Source organism: Ambystoma mexicanum, chromosome 11 (assembly GCF_040938575.1).
Source record: "Ambystoma mexicanum isolate Mex_15411 chromosome 11, UKY_AmexF1_1, whole genome shotgun sequence".
Lineage (NCBI taxonomy): Eukaryota > Metazoa > Chordata > Amphibia > Caudata > Ambystomatidae > Ambystoma > Ambystoma mexicanum.
The window spans coordinates 461,277,539-461,303,110 of NC_090934.1; the positions used below are offsets into that span (position 1 = coordinate 461,277,539).

General features: G+C 45.2%; 1 long non-coding RNA gene across 1 annotated transcript in view; it reads left to right on the forward strand.

Annotated features, from left to right (window-relative positions):
• Positions 1 to 25,572, forward strand: part of LOC138504729 (uncharacterized) — an 89,761-nt gene that overhangs the window by 54,506 nt on the left and 9,683 nt on the right. Inside the window, exon 3 of the long non-coding RNA XR_011279930.1 lies at positions 2,178 to 2,245. This is a non-coding gene — a long non-coding RNA (uncharacterized lncRNA). The remainder of the gene's footprint in view (positions 1 to 2,177; positions 2,246 to 25,572) is intronic.

Sequence of the window (25,572 nt, forward strand, 5' to 3'; positions counted from 1 at the left end):
ATTATCACCACATGCCTGTGTAGGGTGTTTCCTGGCACTAGGGGACTATTCAAACCATTGGAATACTGTGGCTGCTTTTTTCCTACATGGTTTCTGTTTTCTCTCCTTGTGTACCAAGTCCCTGCCAGGTTTGTTTTCCACTTGTCCCCCTGAATTGTAAATAAAAGAGTTGTGACTTGGCCCACTTGAAGGGCTTTGGGTTGTGGTCAGACTTGTGGCCAGTCGGAGTTCTGTTCCTCAGTATACCTCTTTAGTAAATGATGGACTAGAGCTTCTGCAGGATATCCTCAACATACCTCTTTAGGGGCCTGCATGAAGATGCGTGTAGTGGTACACTGGCCCAATGTCACACCAGTCCCATCATCTAGCTTTGAATAGGGGATTATTCCAAGGGTAACCAAAGCATTCAATGGTGCAGGAGATACAGTAAATGTGTTCCCTTATTCTTGACATTGATTTTATTAGTTCCCCAGGTCCCTTTTAGTCCCAATGGTGGGAGTGCATTGACCTCCTATTGTTCAATTGTCATTACCTTTGTTTAAACAGAAATCATTTCAAATCCTTATTTTGGACCATTTATTATAAGCTTAAGTAGCAATAATGCATTCTTCTGATGATGTTGTAATGAATAATGACTCTTGAAATATGACCTAGTAGATGTGCTCTTGCAACAAGGGATGTATTTATTAACTGTGTTATAAGATACTGCTCTAACTCCCTTGCAGAGAACCGTTTTAGTTGTCTTGTACCACACCACTTAGAAATTCTGCTGGTTCTCCTGTCTGGTCTGTTCAGCTCACTATGATGTTTAGATAAGTTTAGATGTTTAGATAAGGATTCCATATGCATTATTAAGGGTTCAATGTAGTCTTGGAAGTTTAGGTAAACCTGCAGCAACCCTCAATCTAACTTTCTTTCCATATGCTCACACCTGATCCCTGTTAAGAAAGATGTTACCCTATGATGGACAGCAAAAATACCACAAACCAGCTACCCATCCTAACACACAGAGGTGTCAAAAAGCCACAATCAAACACTTATACAGTTAACATAGCCGATATAGACAAGGGTACCATAAGATGTAAAAAAAGCTTGGCATATTTTAATGTTAACAAATACACATTCATACAAAACATAAAACAATTACTAAAAACCAACTGGTTTGTGGCATTTTTGCTGTTACTTATGTTTTGCCCTTTGCCACACAGCCCCCTAAAAAAGAAAGACACCGTAGCTCTTGTTTAGCTCACACCCTATGATGGACATAACTTCTTTTAGATAATTGATGGAAGTTGGCTAAGAATTTCAGATACTTTTCCATGGCGGAAGTGCAATTTTTGTAGCAAGCATCTTCTTTACATACTCGGATGGGGCTGCAACATATTGTGCAGTGCTTCAGAAAACATGTCATTCATGACATATGTAATTTATTAGAATTTCATAGACTGCAATTTCTTCGGTTCTGTCTTTGGGTTTTGTATCATGACATCAGAGAAACAACATGACGTGGGTTAACATATGGCAAAAGTAATGATTTGGGGTCTAATCTCTTAGTTGTATATAGTGCTTGGATGGCTTAATGCAACATAGCCTTGGAAAGGAACCACACGACGAGCATTGGAAGAGAATATGTTTGAGGGCCAAGATCTCTTTAATGTGTATGCAATTCAAAGATCGAGCTTGTAAGGTGCTCCCTGTAGGAATTATATATATTTTGATGAGTTTCTCTTCTCATAGTAATGAAAGATAAACAATTGGAGTAGAATCCACACGTTTTAATATCTATCGACAATACCATTGGTATCACATTCACAATTAGGTGATAGGACCTCATAAGTGGAACCCCACGAAGAGGTGTACCATATAGTTTTAAAACGACAACTTTCAATTTGGTTGTGGGTAGCGTGAAAGATGCAGTAGGGGGATTGCAAAGTCATCTTAACTGTCTGCTGGCTGCAACTCTAAACATCTTGGGTTGAAGTCCATCACCTAAACCCCTGTCTTGGACAGCTCCAAACTTGATGAAAAGAAGTTTTGCTTATCATTTACATTACAGTGATTGGTTCTGATGGGGAAACTCGGCAGTCATTGATATTAACTGTACTCAATGATTAAAAGTTGCAGCATTGAAACTTCAGTCCAATTGTTTTGATTAAAGTAATCAATTATTCATGCAGATGATTCAAAGCAAGACGATGAACAACAGGGAAATTCAGAAGAAGGTGGTGCAAAAGGAACAAGTGACGTAGGTCTTCCTCATCTTTTTCATAACCATGGAACATGTTTTTTATCAAAATGTTATGCATTGTGTCTCTGAGTTGTCTGTAAATAATATAAGCATTTCCAGATGCAATAGGTTTGGTCATAATATTTTAAAGTGTTTCATGATTTAAAACGCTAAGCATTGTTTTTGCTTATATCTATTGAAGGATGTAGATGGGAAGAATGTTAATTCTCTTGAAATGAGTTTACTTTTAAGAAGAGTGGTTGCTTTTGTGTCCCGAAAGCCGGTAAGGGAAGGGCTTTTACAGTATATAAACATCTGGATGTTGTTCTTTTGGACACAGATCCATTGTCATGGCCCTGGGAATCTCCTTCTCTTCCTGGAGTCAGGGCTCTGCATCTAAAACAGAGGTTTTCCACTGACCTATTATCCTCTCACCTCCTATAAGGAAGTCTTTGAAACATTTTCTGTAAACATTTCTCTCTGCCCGAGTATGCAATGGGTGCCCTGGTCTCATGCTAAGTTTTCTATCACCTCTGGCGAAGCAACACCATGTCACACTTTGTCACTGGTAATTTCGTCACATTGCCAATCTGAGTCCTCCTACTCATAGTGCCGAATCATGCAGCCTCGCATAGCCAAGTCCTATATGTTTCCATTACACAGGGCCTCTGACCTGAATGTGCATCAAAGAATGGGCCATTGATGCATTTTGGGGCGAAAATACCCAGACAGAAGAAACAACCGCTATTTGTACCAAACAAGTGCAAAATAGAACCTGGGAAGGAGGGCAAGAGTCAACAATACATCCTGCAAAAAAAACATCCAGGAAACAATCAGCAACCATGTTCTCAGTAACTTATACAAACATGTATTTCTTCCTTACCCACACAGCACATCCACAAGAGACAGTTCACACACACACACACACACACACACACGCGCACACGCACACACACTACACCTGCACCATGTGGCCACTCCTGACAATACTAACAAAAACCCAATGTTCCTGTTTAAGGGGAGTCAAGAACCAGCAAACAGAACACATTGGTCTCCCCATCTGTACACCTCTTACACAGAACTCAACAAAGGCACGTTTAACCGACATATGAAGATGGCTCTCTCAGTGTGTATTCCCTGAATTGGTAATAGAAAGCTTAGCTACAACACACAAATGAGCACTCAACTGTAACATATATTTCCATATCCAGCATTGCTAAAGAATAATTGATCCACATTTGAGAAAATGCTATAGCACTTAAAAAAGAATAAACAACAGCAATGCCACTCTGAGATTTGCCTTTTCATTAAAGGGAGGTTGACCAGGCACCAGTGAACTATATGCAGGTCACTTTTAGTCTCTGGCAGAATAGAAATGTAATTTATATTTACTGCCCTATAATAAGACAGGCATAATGACTCCAACCTATAGGGTTGTCAAGAGAGATCTAAAATAGAGTGGTGGAATGAGTAGTGAGACAGTGGGGCTAATTACAACGTTGCCGGTCCGGACCGGCAAAGTACAAGTCTGGAGAGTGGTGGCCCTCCCACCTGGCAGGACTGAGTTGCCAGGTGGAGCAGCACACGCCAACAGATTTTCACAATAGCACCAGCACTGTTATTACTGATGCCTGTGTTTCCATGGTCCCCATTCCCATGGGGAACAACATAGTACCGGCACCTAGCCCCTGGTCCTCTGGGACTTGTAATGTCCCAGTGTTACCGGGAATCTAGGTGCTGGTAACTGTTTACGGGTCCGTCGGCTACCTGTCGGTTTTGCCGGCATGGTTACTGCCGGACCCGTAATGAGCCCCAATGACAGCTACCTGGAGATAGTATAATATTTAACATTCAAGAAGAGACTCTCATTAGGAGTGTCTTGTGGCAGGTGCTACTTATCATTCTTGGTAATTAGTATATTGCCCGACATGATAGTGGCAGCCTAGTTAGCGGTGACTGGTCACGACAGAAAGGGGCTTAGTATTGAGAACGTTTGCACCTGGTGACGACACATGTGATTACATGCTGTGAGAGCAAGCATGAGTAAAGGGGAGATTCCCAGAAGAAGTATCAAGGAGCATAGTGCCAGGTCACCTGGTCTCTAGGCATGTCTTATTAGTGGTGGCTAGTGTATTAGCCATCATTTGAATGGTGGCATTGCATATGTCTGGGAGGTTAACCTAAGACTAGGACTGGGTATGGGTGTGCTATAGTGCCCATCGGCCATATTTGTAAATTGAAGCAGTGGGGTGGGGGGTTAATAGGACTGGTGCTATACCTATAGGCATGCATCTAAGGATCACATGTGTGGTGGGCCAGACTTGGTCAGGTGATTTGCAAGGGCTACCATGGATTTGGCAATTGTCAGAAGTGGATGATGCTGCTATTGCAATGGGTTTATGTGAGGTGCTGGCCATGTTGGCCTGAGTGATACTGGAATGGCAATGCGTTATCGTTCTGTGCTGACCTAAGCAAGGGCGGTAGAACACAGTGGCAGTAGTGGATGGAAGCCATACATACTCATTATGGACCTGGAATACTTTGGTCATATCAGGGATTCATATCAGGGAATAAGAGAGTCATATCAGGGAGGGCATTAAGAAAAAAGATGCAGGTTTGTGCAGATAGGAGGTGCGAAAAGAGACAGAGGTCATGGGAAAAAGTTTTAAGTTCATAGAAAAACATTCAGCTCATGGTCGGTGTTGATGCCTATGCTCTCACTCCTATATTTGGACATCAATTTTGCTTTGCATTGTCTAAGTCACAGTTCTCTGTCTCCTCTCCTTTGACGAGTTCCAGCCCAATGAACTGGATGTCCTATTTTCTTTCCAACTAGTGTTTCTCCTGCCAGTGCTGGGCCAGTGGGTATCTTGCGTCCTCTGACTTCAGTAGTCCAAGATTCTCTCTGATCCTTGTACATAGCTCTCTGATAGTGCTCCCAATGTATTTAAGTTTGCACATGCAGAAAATGACATACATTATGTATTTAGATTTACAATTCATGAAAACAGTGATTTTGTGGTTGTGATTCCCCATAAATACAACAGAGTTGGCATTCCTGGTATCTGGGAAAATAAAGTAATTCCCACATTTTTAGAAGCCTGTGGGTTTGGTTGAAGATAGCCAGTTGTCTCTTGTGCATGTCTCAGGTGACATGAAGGAGGGCTAAGAGTGTCCACAGAGTTGGTGCTTTGCTGTGTGACATCTGTGGTTTGTTGGATATCCATGATCGAATGTCCTCATCAATGTTGAGCAGGTGCCAATGTTTACCTGAGATGTTCTGGACCTGGTGGCTGTCCTGGTGGTACCTGGTAACATATCTGATGGTATCTTGTTTGGGCCCCAATTTTGTTGTGGGGGTCAGTAGAGTTTCTCAGACAGTATGTTTTGCCAGATTGGCGCCTGATCCAATTACTGCTTTTTTTGTAGCCTCTCCCACACAATCTGTTGTATAGTAGGTCACATCTGATTCAAATGCTTCTGTGCTGCTCCAATTTCTCTGTGCTTTAATGAATTCAACTTTTTGGGATATTGTCGATGACCGTTCTACAGTGACAAGTGGTTCGCAAAGAGGATTGAATTCACTTCAGCACGTCGTCAATGTACCGGTACCATTTATGTATCAAATGGTGAAGTCGGTGTTTGCAAATGCATGAACCTGCACATAGTGGTTCGTAAAGAGATTAGCAAGAGACGGGGCATATGTTGCTCTATCTCAATCCCTTTAATTTGTTTACAGTAAGTCTGATTAAACAGGAAGATGGTATTTGTCAGAGAACATTCTAAAAACTCTTGAGTTCCAGATGTGAATAGAAAGATGCTGAGGCAAAGGTCTAGTCAACTGCTTTGAGGTCAAGTAGAGTGCCTTAACATCTAGTGTCACCAAAAGGTAGTTGGATTCCCGGGTAATATCTTGAAGGATGAGCAAGGTGTGCATAGTGTTATGAAGATATTTTGGTATTTTTGGGACTTCTAGAGCCAGCATGTTGTTAATATACTTGGAGAAGGGCTCCGTGACCCAGCCAATTGCAATGAGGAGTATTGATGAAGTATTTTCTCAAAGGCCTTGTTCACCTTCGGCAGGAAATATATCGTTGGCATCCTGAGGTGTTTTGGTTGCAGATATTTGTGTTCGTCATCTGTGATGGGGCCACACTTGTACCATTTGGTAAGTAATTCTCTTGCATGTTTTACAGTGTTGGCCGTGGGGTTGCTTGCTAGCTGTTCATAGCAACCCGGAGTTACAAGGTCCATCATGGCCATGTCAATATTGTCAGTTCTGTCTCGAATGACAAAATTACCACCCTTATCTGTTTCCTGGATGATGATGCTTTGGTTATTTTGGAGCGTCGTGAGTGCCTTGCGCTCTTCAGTGTTGAGGTTTCTCTGATCCTGGTTCTTGCAATATGACATCCAGCTGGTGTAAGTCATGTGTCAAAACAAGGGGGTGTTCTGGGAGTTTCTTTACTACCGGCCTATATCCCGAGTCTCAACCAGAGTCTTTAGCTCACCATGCTTTCACAGAAGAGAAATGTCCACTACATATCAGTCTTTGTCCTACCCAAGGGCACTACAGCACCAAAATGCCTGGCAATTCTCTTCTGAACAGGAGTACCAACAACAACCCCAAACACGTGTTTCGGCCTGGTTGGGCCTTGTCAGTGAGGTGGAGCTGTGCCTCTCTAAGAATAGTGAGCAATGGTTCCACGTCTGGATTACCCTAGTAACTTAGTGTGAAAACCCAAAGCTACTTAATATGCAAAAATAAGGGGGTTTGGGAGTTTCTCTACTACCGGCCTATATCCTGGGTTAGAGTCTCAACCAGAGTGTTTAGCTCACCATCCTTTCACAGAAGAGAAATTTCCACTACATATCAGTCTTTGTCCTGGCCAAGGACAGTCCAGCACCAAAATGCCTGGCAAATTTTCTTCTGAGCAAGAGTACCAACAGCAATCCCAGACACGTGTTTTGGCCTGGTTGGGCCTTATCAGTGAGGTGGAGCTGTGCCTCTCTAAGAACAGTGAGCAGGGGTTCCACATCTGGATTATCCTAGTAACTTAGGGTGAAAACCCAAAGCAACTTAATATGCAAAAACAAAGTGGGTTCTGGGAGTTTCTCTACTACAGTCCTATATCCTGGGTTAGATTGTCTTTAGCTCAACATCCTTTCTCAGAAGAGACTTTTCCATTGCATATCATTCTTTGTCCTGCCCATGTGCAGTCCAGCACTGAAATGCCTGGCAATTCTCTTCTGAACAAGAGTACCAACAGCAACCCCAGAGTAAGACGCATATCACTGCCTGGTGAAAGATGTCAATTGCGTTGTCACCATAAAGAGTCGGCGTGAACTTTGATTTTTTTCCAGAGTTCCAGTATGTCCATATTGTGTTCTTCAACGTTCAGGTCCTTGAGCATTTGGCATCCTGAGCACAAAGAAACACCATGCCCAATATACCATGCGGGGACTACAAATATCTAAACCTGGAAACTATCTATTAAAAATTCATAATCTGCACTTTTCCCAATTTATTGTCTTCCTGCGCTTCAACATTTTACCGTGCTATGAGTATGTCGGGGCCTGGACCTCTGTCCCTTATGAGGAAAAAGTGTGTCTATTATGCAGACAAAAGGTGGACATGATAAGACAGCTCTTAACAGAGTGTAACTTGTGCAACAATGCCATTATAAGGCAAAAGGGAATTGGTATGTGATCTTAGAATGACCAATTTTGGTCAGCCATAAGTATGGCAGAAACCTTAATTTTTGTGTGGGAGCTGCCTATTATATACGTTAAAAAAAAATCCCAGTTTGAGAGAACTTGGTTAAAAGGATAACTTCTTTCTCATTCGTCTCTTTATCCCTTTCCCCTTTCCCTCCTTGCTTTCATAGATTACTACATGATTGTAATGACTTCTCGTATTCCCCTCTCTGGATGATACTCAACTGTCTCCACCCCTTTCTATTCCCCCTCTTGGTTCAACCCCCTTTTCTACTTTGGAAATTATAGTTATAACCTATTTGAGTGGAAAACTGATTTGTGAAACAAAAGGCAGAATTGGTGGATGAGCATGTCATTCAGATAAAAGGGTTGGAATTTGCTGAAAAGAACACCCTGGTTTCCCTCCATGTACACCCTGGCACTGTGAGATGCAACAACGGATTGTGACTAATTGAGAAGAACAAGAAAAGGAGTAAACATGAGGAAAGAGAAAAAAATGTGTAGAAAGATAGGGTATGACGCCCAACGTGATTAGCGGATTGGAACAAGTGATAGGCTCAACTCATTTTTGTGATGGAGTGATGAAGAAGAATAAAAAGAAAGCCTGTCTTACTGTGGCATGTAACCCCTAAAATGGGGTGCTTGACTGGAAAATAATACAAACTGAATTTGGTCACACGACTTGTTGTTGAGCTAATATTATTCCACAAGTAAAATAATCCATCAATGAATGATAAGGAAAGAAACATTTTTTTTTTAAAGAGAGAGGTACCTAGGTGTCTTGGACGTAAACTTGACAAATAGTACTGCTTATTTACAAGAGACAGAATCAAAGTGTTCCTGAGGTCACAGGATATTCTATAAAAAAACTGGAGTGAGTAGGACTAGTTGGTTAATGTGCGAGTGACCGCCAAATATGGAAATGTAAGGTGTATAAAGGTACCTTATGCCTTATGGTGAGGAATGAGGAGTTCCAAAAATGGTATTATAGCAGATTGTCTTTCGTAATGAACACTGGACTTAGGATAAATACAGAACAAGTGGATTACCTGAAAGGAAAGAGAACTATGAATGGGCCAATCCCAGAAGCCTCATATAAAAAGATGCTGCTATGATGTTCAAAGTTTGGACTTACCCTTAATGGGATGAAAGAAAATATCAGTGGGGTATATCCCAGTTCCAAAAATGCTCACGAAACAAATTTGCGTATGAATAGTGGATTTCAAAGGAGCCGTACGGAAGAGACATAGGTAGGGTGATGATGTCTTGTGTACTGCACGTGACGCATAATGTCAATAAAGCATAGTTTATGTTACCACTATTACAAATTGGAGTAGACCCATGCATCTTAAATTGAAAACAGAAAATTGAAATTACTCATTGTACAAATGAGGATAATCCATTAATTGGAATGTACACTGATCAAAAATACAAGTCTAACGTATCCTCAAGAAAATTAAGTTATGAGTGTCCTGAACAAGAACTGCCAAGTGACACAATTGGAATTGTGTTTGTTGCATATGAGAAAACAGGGTAATCAAATCCCCAATGTCCACAAATTTGAATTAAAGAAACACATGCATCTTGTGATTTGTATTAAGACCCAGTGTAGTACATCGAAGGAGGCATTATAAGTTTATCTTCCAAGTCTTAATTGCAAATTACCTCCTCTGGTGCCTTTAGAGGCTTTCATAAGCCCAATGAATCTTAAATCTGATTTGTTATTAAGTTGGTGTTCAAGATGCCAATGAAGAGCCAATGGTGATTTGGGCTCGGTCATTCTAAGGCTGGCAAGATGTTCCCTAACTCTGATCCTCAGTTGACGAATGGTGCTTCCAACATATAATTTACCACAGGTACAAATTACTGCATATACAACACGACTTGTCTTGCTATTGATAAAGTCCCGGATTTGAATCATTGTACCAAAAGAATCAGTAAATGAGGAACAATTTGAATGTGCATATTGATAACAATTACAGTGACAAAACTTGAAAAAACCTTTCTGATTTGTGAGCCAGGAAGTTTTAGTATTTTTCTCTGCAGTCTCTAACAAAGATGGACTAACCCTTTGTTTAATGGATGGTGCTTAGGTGAAAGTGAATTTAGGTTTTGGAGTCAAATATGGTAGAATATCTTTGTCCAGCCTTAAAGGGTACTCGTGTTTCTGTGCCATTTTGTATACGTTCGAAGAATCATTAGAAAATTGAGTAATGATTGACACATATTGTGGTAAATCCCTTCATTTAGTTTGATCAGTCAGGAGTTTGGTTTGTGTTTTATCGATGAATTTGGCGTGCGCTTTGTAGAGGATTTCTGCTCTATATCCTCTGTCCTGAAACCTTTGTGATAAGATGGTACATTCTCTGGTGAAGTCGATTGTGCGACTACAGTTCCTTCTTGCCCTATGGAATACCCTAGCTGGAATATTATTGATGGTGTGTACTCTGTTTTATACACATTTTGTACATATTATTCTAACAAATTTTGATGCACTGTATGAATGAAGTATGAATGGATAGTTGGTGGGTGTACCAATAGGTTTATATAGATGAAACGATCAATTAGGTCACAATGTAATGATATGTAATGTAATGATATGTAATGGAATGCTATGTATTTTCTTTTTAAAACTGATTAATGTGTTACAAAGTTTTTAAGGTTTTAGCTAACCAATTGCGCCATAAACTAAATTAAAAAAAAACATTTTGAATGCACCCTGTAAGGGCCAACCAATAATGGGTACTAATTTCTCTGTACAATTAACTTTTGTTGTATCTGTCATATAACAATCTGACAATCTGACACCACATATCACATGATCATAATTTTGTCACACTCGCATGCAGCAGCAACAACCTGCAGCAGCCGTGCCAATCCCTATGGCATCCAGCCCATCCTCCACACCCGCATCCTCTGCACCCTACAGCCCTGTGAGACTGACAAGGCTTAGTGTAAGGCAGAACGAAATGCTGCCTCCGGACACAAAGAAAGCCCGCAAATAGTGTGGGATAACAATGGGAGTATGGGAGTGGGGGGAGGAGGTGTTGTTGGTGTATAGAGGTTTAAGGGGGTGTTCATTGGGGGTAAGGGGAGTTCATTGGGGGCATGGGGAGTTCATTGGGGGTATGGGGAGTTCATTGGGGGTAAGGGGATTTTGGGTGTGTTGGTAAAAGGGGGAAAGGGGAGGGGGCGGGTGTGTGAGTGGTGGAGGGGGAAGGCTCTTTCCTGTAGTTTTCATTAATACACCTGTTGTGTAAAAAATCATTTAATGCCTGGACATTGTTCATTTTGTGTGTATTAATTCCATTCATGACAATGCACAGTGCCCAACTCCCCACATACCCTGTGTGCATGTCCACATGGACCCAGTGCTCAGTTTAGCAATGACACATATCCATCAACGTCCCTGTGGTTCAGAAGTATTTGTCAATCAGTGATTTGTGTGCAGCACGGCCATCTTGTGCAACACGTACTGGCAGGGGTGCTGCTTCTCCTCCATCATCATCCTCTTCCTCCTCACCCGCTGCATGCATGTCATGTCAATGCCTGGTGGCAGTGGTACATTTCTCAGGATGCACATGTTGTGCAGCATGACACAGGCCATGGCGATCTTGGCCACCTTCTGTGGCCAATAAAGGAGTGCTCCACCAGACATGCTTAGGCAGCGTAACCGCGCCTTCAACAGGCCAAAGGTCTGCTCAATCAAGACATGGGTACGGGTATGAACCCGATTATACTCCTCTTCGTGCCTGTTGCGCGGTTTCCGCACAGGGGTAAGTACCCACGGCTTCAAGGGATAGCCTCCATCACCTGCATGAAAGTACAAATAGGTATGTGTGAGTCATTCTGAGCTGCCACCTTTAGGATTCAAGGTCATGGCTGCAGCTATTTGGTGTTGACATGCACATGTCCCTGTACGTATGCACACAGATTTATTGGATGCATTGTGTACTGCAATATGGTCTGCTAGTATGGATAGTGTTGTACAGCTGATGCATGGTGTTCACTTGCATGCTGATGCGGATGTACTGTGGATGCAGAGAAATGTCTTGTCTCCCATAATTGCAGTGTATGCTACTCTGTGCCTAATCACACTAGCAACATTGGCACATATCCATGGTGGCCTGGTTGTGCATCTTGCATGTTGTCATTGATGTACGGCATTGGTCTGTGTGGCATTGATGTGTCATGTTCAGGTTGGGAGGTTCAGGTCAGAAGTGTTTAGCTCTGAGTGCATTGTCCACTCACCGCCCATTCCCACCCAGGTGGAGTTTGCATCCCCCCATCCCCACCAAGGTGGAGAATGCATCCCCCCACAACACAACCCTGATGCTCTGCCATGGGCCGGTCAGGCAACTCACCAAAAAGCCAGGAACATCATCCAGCATTTCGCTCCATGTGATGGGGTAGCGTGGAGTTACGCAGCACCATGGTATCATGTGTCAATCCGGTATATCGGGCACAACAATGTATGATGATCTTGCTGGAGTCACATACCATCTGCACATTGATGGAGTGGAATTGCTTGTGATTGCGGTACACCGCCTCTATGGCATGAGGGACTACCAATTCGACATGGGTACAGTCAAGGGCACTGACGCAATTGGGCATTCCTGCCAGTGCATGGAAGCCTACTTTAGTGATGGAAAGCTCCTGGCCAGTCCGTGGTAGTGATATATGGGTGCTAGCATGCTTCAACAGGCTTCCAGCACTTGGCTAAGCATGTATGAAAAGAGTGGTTGTGATATACCATGCAGCTGGCACAATGTGTGCTGGTAGGTGCCTGTTGCCAGGAAGTGTAGCACAGACACCACCTTTAGTAGCAGGAGTATGGCAGTGCATATTTCAATGAGGCTGACGATGTTGTCATGCATCATGTCCACAATGGCGGTGATGGTTTCCCGGTCCAACTGGTACAGGGTGTGGATCTGCTCAGTGGTTAGATTGAATGGACTGGGTCTGATGCGAGGGATTGGTGACTGCCTACGAGGTACTACTGCCTTCAGTGGTGGTAATTGCTGGGCCTGCCTCACCCTCCTTCTCCTCCTGCGTCTCCTTTGTGCTCCCTGTTGTGGCTGTGGTTGTTGTTGTTGCTGCTGCTGCTGTTGTTGCTGTTGTTGCTGTAGTTCTAGCAGTACAGGCATGACCTCCAGTCCCATGATTGCAGCAGCTCTGTGGTAACATTTTGGTGTGGGAAAGGGTGTGGTGTGTGGGTGTGCTCCTTTTATACTGGGACAGGCTCCATTGACTCCACCTGTGGTGATTGTGTGTACCTGTGGCAGTTGCCTTCATTGTGGGTTGCTATTACCAGGTGGTCTGCGATGCCTGTATAGCCGCCGTCGTGCAGGCCCTAATTACTGTCTTTGGGAGGCCAGTAAGTGCATGCCCGTGTAACTTGTGAAGTCCTCCTATTTCCGGCATCCCAGTAATTCCTCCACGAAGGGGCGCATGTACGCACGCATGCCGGTATGAAGGGGCACTGCACGGGCAGTGGCGGTTTTGGCGGGTTGTCATGTCATAATGGCCCTGACCCATTAACAATGCCAGTAATACCATTCCGCCTTCCTATTTTCATTACATGCATGTCTTTTGCACATTTCAGATGCATATACATCACTGAGGTGCCCAAATGGAACAAACCTGGGCAATTATCTGTGCACACGTTGCAATTATCGCTAACAGCAACAAATAATTATTTTTGGAATAAAGTGGGGTCAACAATATGGATTTTGAGAAAAATTGAACAGGTCAACACACAGTAAACATTTTGGTAAAAATCAAAGTTGCCAATAGTACAGATTTTTATGAAAATGAAGGTGGGTTATAGTACACATTCTTTGAGGAAATCAATGTGATCAAACGTGTGGTTTCTTTGAGGAAACCAGAGAGGTCAACAGGAAGTCAATGTAGTCAGATGAACAGTAACAGTTGGGTTAGCCATGCCATTTTGGACAAAGATTAATGGGGTAAATTTTATTTTTGTGAATAAACCGTTGGAGTCAACAATACTTGAGGAAAATAATACAGTCAACTTGAAATACAAGTAGTTATCCATACACTTTTTATAAGAAAATCAATGGAGCCAGCCTTACCATTTATTTACAAAAACGAACAGTCCTTCATACACGTTCTCATAGGAAATCAATGTTATCAACAGTAAAAGTTTTGTAAATCATATTACATTAATGGGGTCAAAAGAAAATAAATCGGGTGAGCTGCATACATTTTGTGGGTAATTCTATGGGGATCGTGAAAAACATACTACAGTAGGAGCAGGATTTCACTTTCATGTGCGAGTCTCAAGGAGAACAAACATAAGTTCAAAAGTATAATTTGAAGGGGCACATTTCGCACAGGCAGTGCAAGAATATAGTACTTACATTTTACTGGACACTCCCATGCAATGGGCAGCCATCTTGTATTTACGGGGGCTAGACATAGTGAAGGGGAGGGTGTGCTGCTGAAAAGGCAATCAAGCAGCACCTTCTGCTTCCGCTCTTAGCCTCTGACCACCCTTGCCCTCTGTATAACAGTGATAACTGGGTCCCATTCAAGGTGCTTGCCTGGAGATCTGCTTGGCATATAGCGTTTCCACTGTGATAAAAATTGCTGGTGCAACAAAGCACTGGACAATTAATAATTAAATAGGTTGATAAGGTTTATTTTAAATCGAATGCAGGTGAGGCTGCCACCCTTTTCCCCAACAATGCTGATGTCAATCAGGAAGCTGTAATATTTTCAGCAACATGATGGTCAGAGAGATGTAGCAATGTTAATGGATGCCACTTTTCATAGATCTCTTCTTCACTTCCCTGCTGGCAGGTTCTGGGGTAATATGAACGTTGTATGGTTCAGCTCTTGAAAGAAGTGCAGTTGGAATGGAGCAGATATGGGTAACGTGAAAGTGACATGATGTTATTCCGATGGCAATGTGAAAGTGGCATGCTGTAATTTTGGAGACAATTTAAAAAGATCACAGTTCAACTTAAAGTGGCATGGGTGACTCTTCTTGAGACAAAGTGAAAGATGCATGCAAGAGTTTCCGGGAGGCAGTATTAAAGTGGCATGTGGTATTCTGGAGGAAATGCGAAGGTTGTATTGGATAGTTCTGTGGGTTAAATGAAAATGTCATAGAACAATTGTAAATACCAAATAAATTCAGCAGTGGTAATGTTATAGAGTCAATGTGCAAGCCGCATGAGCCAATCATCTGGTGACAATGCGAAAGTTGCATGGTATCGTTCTGTAGCAACGCCAAGGTTCCATAAGGCACATTTTAATGCGCTCTGGGAGTGGCATTAGGAAACCTACTGTGAGTCAATGCAAAAGTGGCTTGGTGCAAATCTACAGAAATATGAAAAAGGCATGCAATAATCTTATGTGTATAAAATGGCATGGTGCATTTTTTGATGAATGCAGAAGTGACACAAGGTAATCTGAAAGTGGAATCGGAAAACATATAGGGCCTCATTACGAGTTTGGCGGTAGCCATGGAGCTATTAGCTCTATTGCTGCCACCAAACCAGGCTCATTTACCAGGTTCCTGCAATGGGGACTTACCGGGTCATTCCGAGATAGGAGGACCCGGTAAGTCCTCCTTGCAGGAACCATTCCCCATTCCCATTTTAGCCCCCATAGGGCTCAATGGGAATGGGGATGGAGGTAACAACGGGCACATTATGAGTGTCCCGTTGTTACCTCCCTCTTCCCCTCGTGGAACCCGGAAAGGATGACTGGTTTTACCAGGCGTCCGATCCGGGTCCCTCAATGGGAAGCTCGTAATCGTCCCTGACGGAATGAAGGGGGCCGGTGCCGCACCGGCCCCCTTCATTCCGTCAGCGCCAGCCTCGTAATGAGGCCCATAGTGACAGTGTGAAAATGGCAGTCAGTGTGTGTGCAATATGAGGTGATGAGCGGGCACCTCTCTATATTCGTGTTGATGAGGGAAGGTGATTCTTTAGTTATTCTTGATTTCGGAGAGGGGTGCAACCCACTGTATTACGCCTCCGTGCTGGGCATGCAAATAATGGTAGTAGAAGAACGACCTAGGCTCGATAGCCATCGGTGTGGGATGCAGACCCCAAAGACCACTCAAGTGGTTTCTTAGTCGTTATATAAATTGATTGATCATTTGCATATAGTCAATTGTCTAATGAGTGGATTTGAAATAATTAATTTGTGATAGTTTCTTAAAGACAAACATATGTGATTTATTTGCAGATGCAAACTAAATACCTTGCTTCCAAGGCGAGCACATTGCCCCTGGGCTATCCTCACAATTATTACTGGTAATACCGGCTAAACCAAAGCAGAGATATCATCACCTCAGAACAGCTGGTAAATGGACACAGGTGAGAGAAATAAGACTGCAGGTGCACCCAATCAACCAGGTGCACCCAATGCACACAAGAACAGTACTTAAGAGCCACACCTTTCCCAAGAACACTTTCCAACACAACCATGATGTCACTCATTGCCACTACCATGGACCTTGAGTTGTTCCATGCTGATGTCCAGCTTCTGGTCCTGGAGCAGCAGCAGTGGTGACAGGAGTCCAGCGATAGAAGGACTAGGAGGAGGAGTAGGATTTTGATACAGTTGATGCAGGTAGCAAGGCAGAGGTGTGCCGTGATCCCTTGTACAATGGCCACATCCTAGTCCCTCACAGACAGCCAGAAACATACCCTGTTCCGCTTCAACAGAGAGATCATTCATGACTTCCTGACCCTTATCCAGGATGCCATTGGGAGCAGGATCGGCATCAGGACAGCCATACCACTGCTGCTGAAGCTGGTGTCGGTCCTGCACATCCTGGCCTCTGGCACATTACAGCATTCCGTGGCACAGCTGCATGGCATTTCACAGCCTGCCTTCTCCAGAGTGCTGGTGCGGGTGCTAGAATCCCTCCTAACAGCACATTGCCCTCCCCACCACCGAGGCACTGTTTATTCGCCACCAAGGCCCACTTCTATGCGATTGTGGGCATACCCAATGTGTTGGCAGCATTGGACTGCATGCACAGAGAGTTGGTGCCACCCCATGCTTCAGATGAGGTCTATAGGAAGCAGAAGCAGACATGTGACATCGACCTGACTATCAGGCACTGCTGTGCCCAGTTCCCATTATCAACCCACGACTCCATGGGCCTGGTAAACAGCCCCTTTCCAGCTTATATGGTGCATCACAGAGGACAAAGGACCTGGATGTTGGGTGAGTACATGAACATTTACACCTACATTGCATCATGGGACAAAGGCAAAGGGGCCATGTAACAAAAAATGCGTGCCCGGAAAGCACCCTGCACATGCAGGAGCAACCATTGCACGCCCCAATTGACAGACCAGAAAACACAAGAGTAGCACATAACTGGAGATGTAGCAGTCACTGACCAGCCCATTTCAAATCCAAAAGAATATCCACATCTAATGCACTACAGGTACCAGAAGGCAACACCCACCCCACTCCAATGCCAGTGAACCTGTAGACTAGGCCACCTAGGGTCATGGGATGAATAGCCTGGTGACACATGGGACCAGTATGCACAGACTGACTGTTGAAATTCTGCCGTCACAGGCAGGACCACTGCCCAACATCATTACTCACATATATGTCCTTAACCCATGCAGGTTACTCAGGATACCTGCTTCTTCCGATACTGATGACCCCTCTGAGGGATCCCCAGATGCAGGTGGAAATAGCATACAACCGGGTGCATGGGAGGACCAGGGTGCCCATAGGAGCAGGTCTTCCAGCACGTTTTAGATGCCTACACTGGTCAGGGGGTGTGCTCATGTACAGGTCAGAGAATTAGAGGCAGATAGTCCAGGCTTGTACAATGTTGCATAATATCTGCTTCAGATGCAAAATACCTGTGCCCCCAGATCTGGACATTCCTCCGCCAGAGGAAAATGCTGATGGCACAGTGCCTGCCAGGACCATGCACGTGTGCATGGAGGCCAGGGATGGGCACATGTCCCGTCAAGAACTCAAAGATAACCTTTTCTGAGTAACCCTTTCACTTCCCTTACACCTTACTGCATATGATGCACAAACACAGTAAATACTTGCACCAAAATAAGGAATGTCCATTCATTGCTTCAAGGGAAAACTATGCATTGAAATAAAAAGTCAAAATCAAACACCCTGTGCCCCTCACCCTCCCCACACCCTCTACGTGATTGGAATAAAGGTAGCCTGCATTAGGGGTTCAATGTCTGCTCTTGGAATGTGTGAACTTTGCCCTTCTGGAGTCACACCCAAAGCGTTTTGCTCCAGAGGAAGTGGATGGGGATGGAAAGAGAAAGAGAAAGAGTGATAGATATCCAAGATGGTGGAAGTCTCCATCTCCATCTCTTGAAAAGGGTTCCTCTGACTACTCTGACCCCACACTCTCTAAGAACATAGATCTTTAGAAATGCAGCCCTCTGGTGGGGAGGCCTGGCTCTTTGGTTCCTGTTCCCAGGCCCGAGTCTGGTGGAGTGGTTGTTCCTGGGAGAAGGGTGTTACCTGCCCTTACAAATGAATGAAGTGAGGCAATGGCATCATGCTATATTCCTGTCAGTGGGGCAGGGTCAGGCCTGTCTTGGGGACTAAACCTAAGTCTTCCACAACTGAACTGGGCCCACAGGGCTGACATATGTGTGAAATCAATTTAATGTGTCTGGCATAATTCTGAGAGATGCTGGCTTCCATAGCCTAACTCTGTTGCGGCTTATGTTTACAGTTTACTGTACCACCAGGACAGGACATTCAGAGTTATGCAGTTTCTGGAACAGGGGTGCATATTTTAAATTCAGTCACTGTGCTGCAGAGATCTGGATGTCACTGCAGCTGTCAAGAAGGCACCTGTGAATTCTGAACCTGTCACTAGTAGAGTTGGTGCTGCAAATCTGGATACTGATACAGCAGCAGTGAACACTGTGATCCTGGCATGGAGTTTGTGTTGGAATTACCTGCTTCATTTCATTCTTTAAAAAAAAAAAATCAAAAAAGCAAGGGCTCTCACAATCTTGCCAGGTGACAATTCATCACACCAGGTTCATAAAAAATAACTTTGTCTCATAGCTTTCCCTCGTCCCATGTTACCACAAAAGGTGTGCCGATGGAAATAAAGTTAACCTTTTGCCCCCAAGCTACACACGTTACCACAAAAGGTGTGCTGATGGAGATGAGGTTAACCTTTTGCCCCCAAGCTGCAGACGACTGGGCTGAACACCCATGTCCGGCTCAATAAGAATGGTGTCAGTGTTTCTGGAAGCCAATCAGTGCTTGAGACTACAATACAATAATTCCAGTCATATGATGTTGTCTCATGACCTTCTGGGAGCCTACTAGAATGAGTTAGATGGCAAAAGGCAGGCAGTTTTCTGGGTGTTTCAGGCTTTGGGAATTTTGTTTTGTTGGCACGACCCTCAGATGGTGTTCAGGATCCTTTGTCCTCCTCTTGTAAACATGTGTGGAGAAGCTGCTTCAACTGGCATTTTATTAGAGGGCCAGGGCATTTCTGAAAATATTCAGGCAACTGTAAATTACATTGCAATGCCTAATTGAGCTGCAAGACAATGCACAACCAAAGAATAAGGAGCCAGTACTGCCAGAACACAAATGTAACATGTGCCAATGCCTCAGGCAATAGCAGTGATAAGGGGAGGATCAGGAACTCTAGCCATGTTTGTGATAGTATACTCTTCATAGCCTGATCATGTGGGAAGTTTGTCAGAAAGTGAACCCCAACATGCTGATTGACAAGAGAGTGAAAAATATAGTAAGACAATGTTCAATATTTTGCATCTAGCAGACCTGCAATGGAGATCACTGTTAGTATGACCATAGCACAGAAAGAACATATTCATTGCCAAACCCCTGAACATCCCTTAAGCCAACTGCACACAGGGCATCTTCCTTCGTGTTGAAGCACTAAACGTTCATGACTCTATGTTGTTTGGAGCTACGTTCAAATTCAGTCCAGATATATTGCTATTACAACCTGAAGCATACGAGACCAGATTGTGAGATGTAGAAAAAATGCAGGGTGATTCAGAACAACTTCGCTTAAGCACCGTCTTGAACAATGGCGTCCAGTGGTTCTTTCTAACCATCAAACAGATAATACAAAGGGTTATGGGCAGACAACAGTTGTGGTCCAAAGGAAAAAAAATAATGCGGACACTACTTCCAGAAGGCTTGTATATTAAGAATGTAGTAGAACATTACTCCACCAGCAAACTGTAAGTGGCATGTTAGAAGCCTGTGCCACAAAAACAGATAAACTCTGGAAATTAGCCAATTGAGTGGAGAGTTTATTGCCAAAGACATACAGCTATTGAGTGCTGCTGAAAAATGTGTTTTTAAACCTTTATTAATTACATTTCACCACATTACAAAATGCTAAGCTGCATATTTTATTCAACTGTTGAAGTTCCTCCATGGTTCAAAACCTTGTGAAATGCTGATCACTGCACATTGGACATTGGGTGGTGTTGCAGCCTACAGACCAAGACATTACCTCTTCTAATGCCATGCCTCCTAAATACTCCTACACAAGCAACTCGGGCAGTGGTGTGCAGATAATGGCTGCTCGCCTCCTAAATACTCCTCCACAAGCAACTCGGGCAGTGGTATGCAGATAATGGCTGCTCTATGCATCTAGCAAAACAAAAGCGTTGATGGCTGGAAGGTTTAGAATAAATCTTGACCTCTGGCATTGCTCTGGGCAACCCACCAGACCATCGTTCTTTGCCTGCCAAGCCATTACAAAAGGGGAAAGACCATATGCAAATCAGGCTAGGTGCCACCCCCAAAGGGGTAGTCCAGCCCGAACTGCTAGGTCACATCCCTTTTGCACGAGACCACAAGCATCCCCAGACATGTTTCAGCCTTGTTGGGCGTCATCAGTGAGGAGTAGCTTGGGTCTCTAGGCCCAGCAGGCAAGGGACCCACGTCTGGGCATACCCTTCCCACTCGGGGTGACAATAGCAAAACAAAAGCGTTGATGGCTGGAAGGTTTAGAATAAATCTTGACCTCTGGCATTGCTCTGGTTCTGGAGGGTTGCCCCGAGCAATGCACAAAAGGAGCACACCTACACACCACACCCATTCCTACACCAAAATGCTACCACTAGCAGTTGCAATCATGGCGCAGGAGGACATGCCTATATAGCTACAACTACAGCAACAACAGCAACAACTACAGCATCAAGAACAGGCAGCACAGAGGAGACGCAGGAGGAGAAGGAGGGTGAGACAGGCCCAGCAATTACCACCAGCACAGCCACCAGTGCTCGTAGGCAGCCACCAATCCCTCGCAGCAGACCCAGCCCATTCAACCTAACCCCTGAGCAGATCCACACCCTGTAGAGGTTGGACCGTGACACCATCACCACCATAGTGGACATGATACAGAATGACATTGCCAGCCACATAGAAATACACACTGCCATCCCCCCACTACTAAAGGTGGTGTCTGTGCTACACTTCCTGGCCACAGGCACCTACCAACACACAGTGGGCCAGCTGCATGGCATTTCACAACCACTATTCTCACGCATGCTGAACCAAGTGCTGGATGCCCTCCTGAAGCACACAAGCACCCATATACCCCTACCACGGATAGCCGAAACCAAAGTAGGCTTCCATGCACTGGCAGGCATGCCCAATTGTGTTGGTGCCATCGACTGCACCCATGTGGAATTGGTAGTCCCCCATGCCATAGAGGCAGTGTACCGCAATCGCAAGCAAAACCACACCATCAATGTGCAAATGGTATGTGACTCCAGCAAGATCATCACACATTGCTGCTCCCGATTTCCTGGATCCACACATGATGCCATGGTACTGCGCAACTCCACACTACCCCGTCACATGGAGCGACATGCTGGACCATGTGCATGGCTGCTCAGTGAGTTGCACAACAGGGCCATGGCCATGGCCATGCTGTGGGGTACTGATGCGTGCAGATGCAGAAGGGGGGGGCTACTGCACCTGGGTAGTAAAGGGGGGGAATAGTGCATCTGGGTGGCACTAGCCAGTGAGTGGAGAATGCATGCAGAGCTAAACACTCCTGACCTGAACCAGCCAAATGGAGCATAACACATCACTGGGCCACAAAACACAAATATTGCATATGGATGACAAGTAAGAAGCACAACCAGGGCACCAGGGCACCATGGTGATGGCAAGCAATGCATGACTGAATAGAATGGCAACAGTGGCAATGCGGCTAGTGTGACCATGCCTAGTAAAGAATATACAGCATGATTTGGAGGCCAAACATGTTCGCACTACCACAGCACATCTGCCAGAGCATGCATGATTACACCCTGCATCATCTATTGAACCCCATCCAGTGTAGCACAACTCATTACAGTATACATTGCATCTAGGTGACTATTTTGTACATGTACAGGGACATGTGCATGCCCACACCAAATAGCTGCATCCTTGACTGTGCTCCCTGAAGGTGGCAGTTCAGAGTGACACACACCTATTTGTATCTGCTTGCAGGTGATGGAGGATATCCCTTGAGGCTGTGGCTACTTACCCCTGTGGGAACCCGCAGAACAGCCATGAAGAGAAGTACAATTGTGTGCACACTCGTACCCGTGTTGTGATTGAGCAGACCTTTGGCCTGTTGAAGGCGCGGTTCTGCACACAACGTGTGTATTTTCAAGACACGTGATAATGTGAACAAAATCCCCTCACAACCCCCAGTGAACACCCTCACCCACCCTACAAACCCCAAACATACCCATGTAAACTCCCTCACCCACCCTACAAACCCAGAAAATACCCAAGTAAACTCCCTCACCCCCCCTACAAATCGCAAATGTCCCCATATGTCCAACAAACACTGGTCCCTTCACCAACGTACATTTTCAAAATGTCATTGTCTGCCCACTCTATTTCTTTGCAATTTTGGGATCCGGGGGTGCCATGGGCAAGCGCCGTGCACTCCTCTGCGTCAACCACACATGGCTTGATTGGGCCGAGGTAGAAGGGGTTGTGGCAGTGGAGATGTCGATGATCAGTCCCATGCCTGCCCCAGGGTGTGGGCACTGCCTTTGAGGTAGATTCGCAAGTAGGGCCTGTGTAAGTGCCCCCATACACTCCCTCATGGCACGTGTCGATGCCTCAACAGCAGCAGTGTTGGCTGCAATGGCTGTGGCAATGGACCTTATGGAGTCATTCCCATTGGATATGTGTTGCTGCATGAGTTCGAGCATCGACTCCTGTCGGGCCTCAACCCTTGACAGGCGAGTCTCGAAGGAGTCGTTGGCTGCAGGAGTACTGGTGGGCAGGGTGGTGGATGGCAGGGTGGTGGTAGGCAGGGTGGTGGATGGCAGGGTGGTGGTAGGCAGGGTGGAGGATGGCATCTGCGTGGGGCACAGTCCTCCTCAAAGAGGCCTATGTCTGAGTCTCCAAGGTCTGAGTCATGGAGGCAGGGATCATCCATGCTCTCGGCCTCTGTAGGGTGGGGTAGGCTGGTAATGGGGCTTGGGGTGGGTGTGCCGGACATGATGTCATCCTCATTCTCCACTTCTGTATCCACAACGTCCGTGGTTGCTGACAGAGCGGGAATGGAAACACCTCCCACTGTTGTGGGTGGCTGCTGCTGTACTGTGGCTGCTGGTGTCTCCTGCAGGGTTACTGCCCGGTGTGGCACACTGCCTGTTGCTCTGGGCAGTTTCTTGGGCTGGGGGGTGGCGGTGTAAAGTGCAGTGGATGAACTTGCACCCCTGTCCTGCATTCCATCTTCCTCATCGGTGCCTGGGGGATAGAAGAGATGCAGGTCATCAATGATGGTGTCACATGGCAGCTATGATGTATTGTGCTGTGATATGTTCATACATTCATTAATCAAATTATTTCTGGGGTGTGGCATTTGGTGTTCTGAGGGGGCATGTGGGCTATTAATGCATGGCTGGTGGCATGGCATTGGTAGGGTGTCTGTGTGGTGAGTTCCATGGGCACGGTTGGGTCATGTTGCACTTGTGTTGGCATTGGGATTGGCACTCAGCATGCGTGTGTTGCAGGGTGTGCCACACATTCTTGAATGGATATGTTGATGTGGGCCTGGGACATGCAGTGCCTTGCCTAGTCTCACTTCCACATCACTTGTGCCACATCATGGTTTAGCCTACATGGATGTGATAGGTCACTCACCTTCTTCTGTGGATGATGCGGGATGGATTCAGGGTCAATGAGGGTACTGGCAGTCTCCTCCCATGCCGTCAACTTCACTGGGGAGTGTGGGCCCCCGCCTGTTGCCATTGCGGCCCTCCTATTCTCCGCCAGGATCTTCCTCACCCTGAGGCGGAGGTCATCCCACCGCTTCCTACAGTCACGCACACTCCTTGGGGTGGTTCCCACTGCCGACACCATTGTGCAACCTCCTGCCAGACTTCTTTTTTTTTGGTTTGAGCCTCATGCTTCATGTCAGTGCTCCTGATTGTGTCCGCATGCTGGGCCAGGGTGTCAGCAAGCATGCTTAGTTCAGTGTCTGAAAAACGCTGTTTTCTCTTCCTTTTGGTTGCCTTCTTGGTAGCCTTGGACATCCTGCTTCTATTCTGCCACAGAACAACACATAATAACTGGTGGTTGTGGAGGATGGCAATGGATTGTGTTCTTAAAGATGGCCGCCGGCCCATTTCCCGTTCCTGCGCGATGACGTAATTTCCGGGTCTGTTTTTTGCGGACACGGTAATACCGTGCCGGTATTACCGTGCCGGTATTTAGAGGTTGTTATGAGGCGGTAACGCTATGGGCGGGCCCCGCAATGCCGGTATAGGGGGGTTGGTGGCCCTTTACCGGCATGGCGGTATTGCCACTACCGGCATGGGGGAACACGTGTGCTCGCGCACTCGTAATCACCCGCTGTTAGCGGGTTTATACGTGCATGACCCGCTCATTCCGGCATGCCGGTAATGAACCCACTTTTACCGGGCAACTCATAATGAGGCCCGTCATCTTCAACACTTATTAAGTACAAAGTATATCATTGGCTCTTAAACTATAAGGCGCTTCATTATGTGGCCCTCTATAATTGGTTGGCATGCTCATTCTAGAATATTTGGCTCACTTAGCAGCACGTAAGCTCAAACCCAGGTGCCAGGAGGTGGACTTGACTTCACCTCCCACCCAATTAGCTCATGATCTCTCATCACCCATGCCTTCTGCCATGAAGATTGTGTTTGCACTTGGCATTGCAAAGTATCCTTGTCTCTGGGAATATTTGGGAGTGTGAGCATGACCTATCGTCGTTCTGGAACTCCACGCTCAGCTCTATTTCCATCCTTGTGACAGGAGACCACGCTTTGGTCCATTTTGCAGCATTTAAATGTGTTAAATGAATAAAACTTGGCACACTTGGTGTTGTTTCTTTGCACCTTAACAAGGGATGATTCCACATCTCACGAACACCGCCTTCAAGAATAGATAACAAGCCTTGGCTGCTTCATCTTTGACACTAGGCCAGACAGCACTTCCGGACTCTTAAATGATCTCAGCTTATTCGTGCTGCAACACAATTCTCTGCCTTTCTTTCCACAGGTTCTGTGCAATGCCGGCCTCACCTGAAATCTATTAACTACATATAGACAGCTTCTAAGATTACTTAATCTACTTGC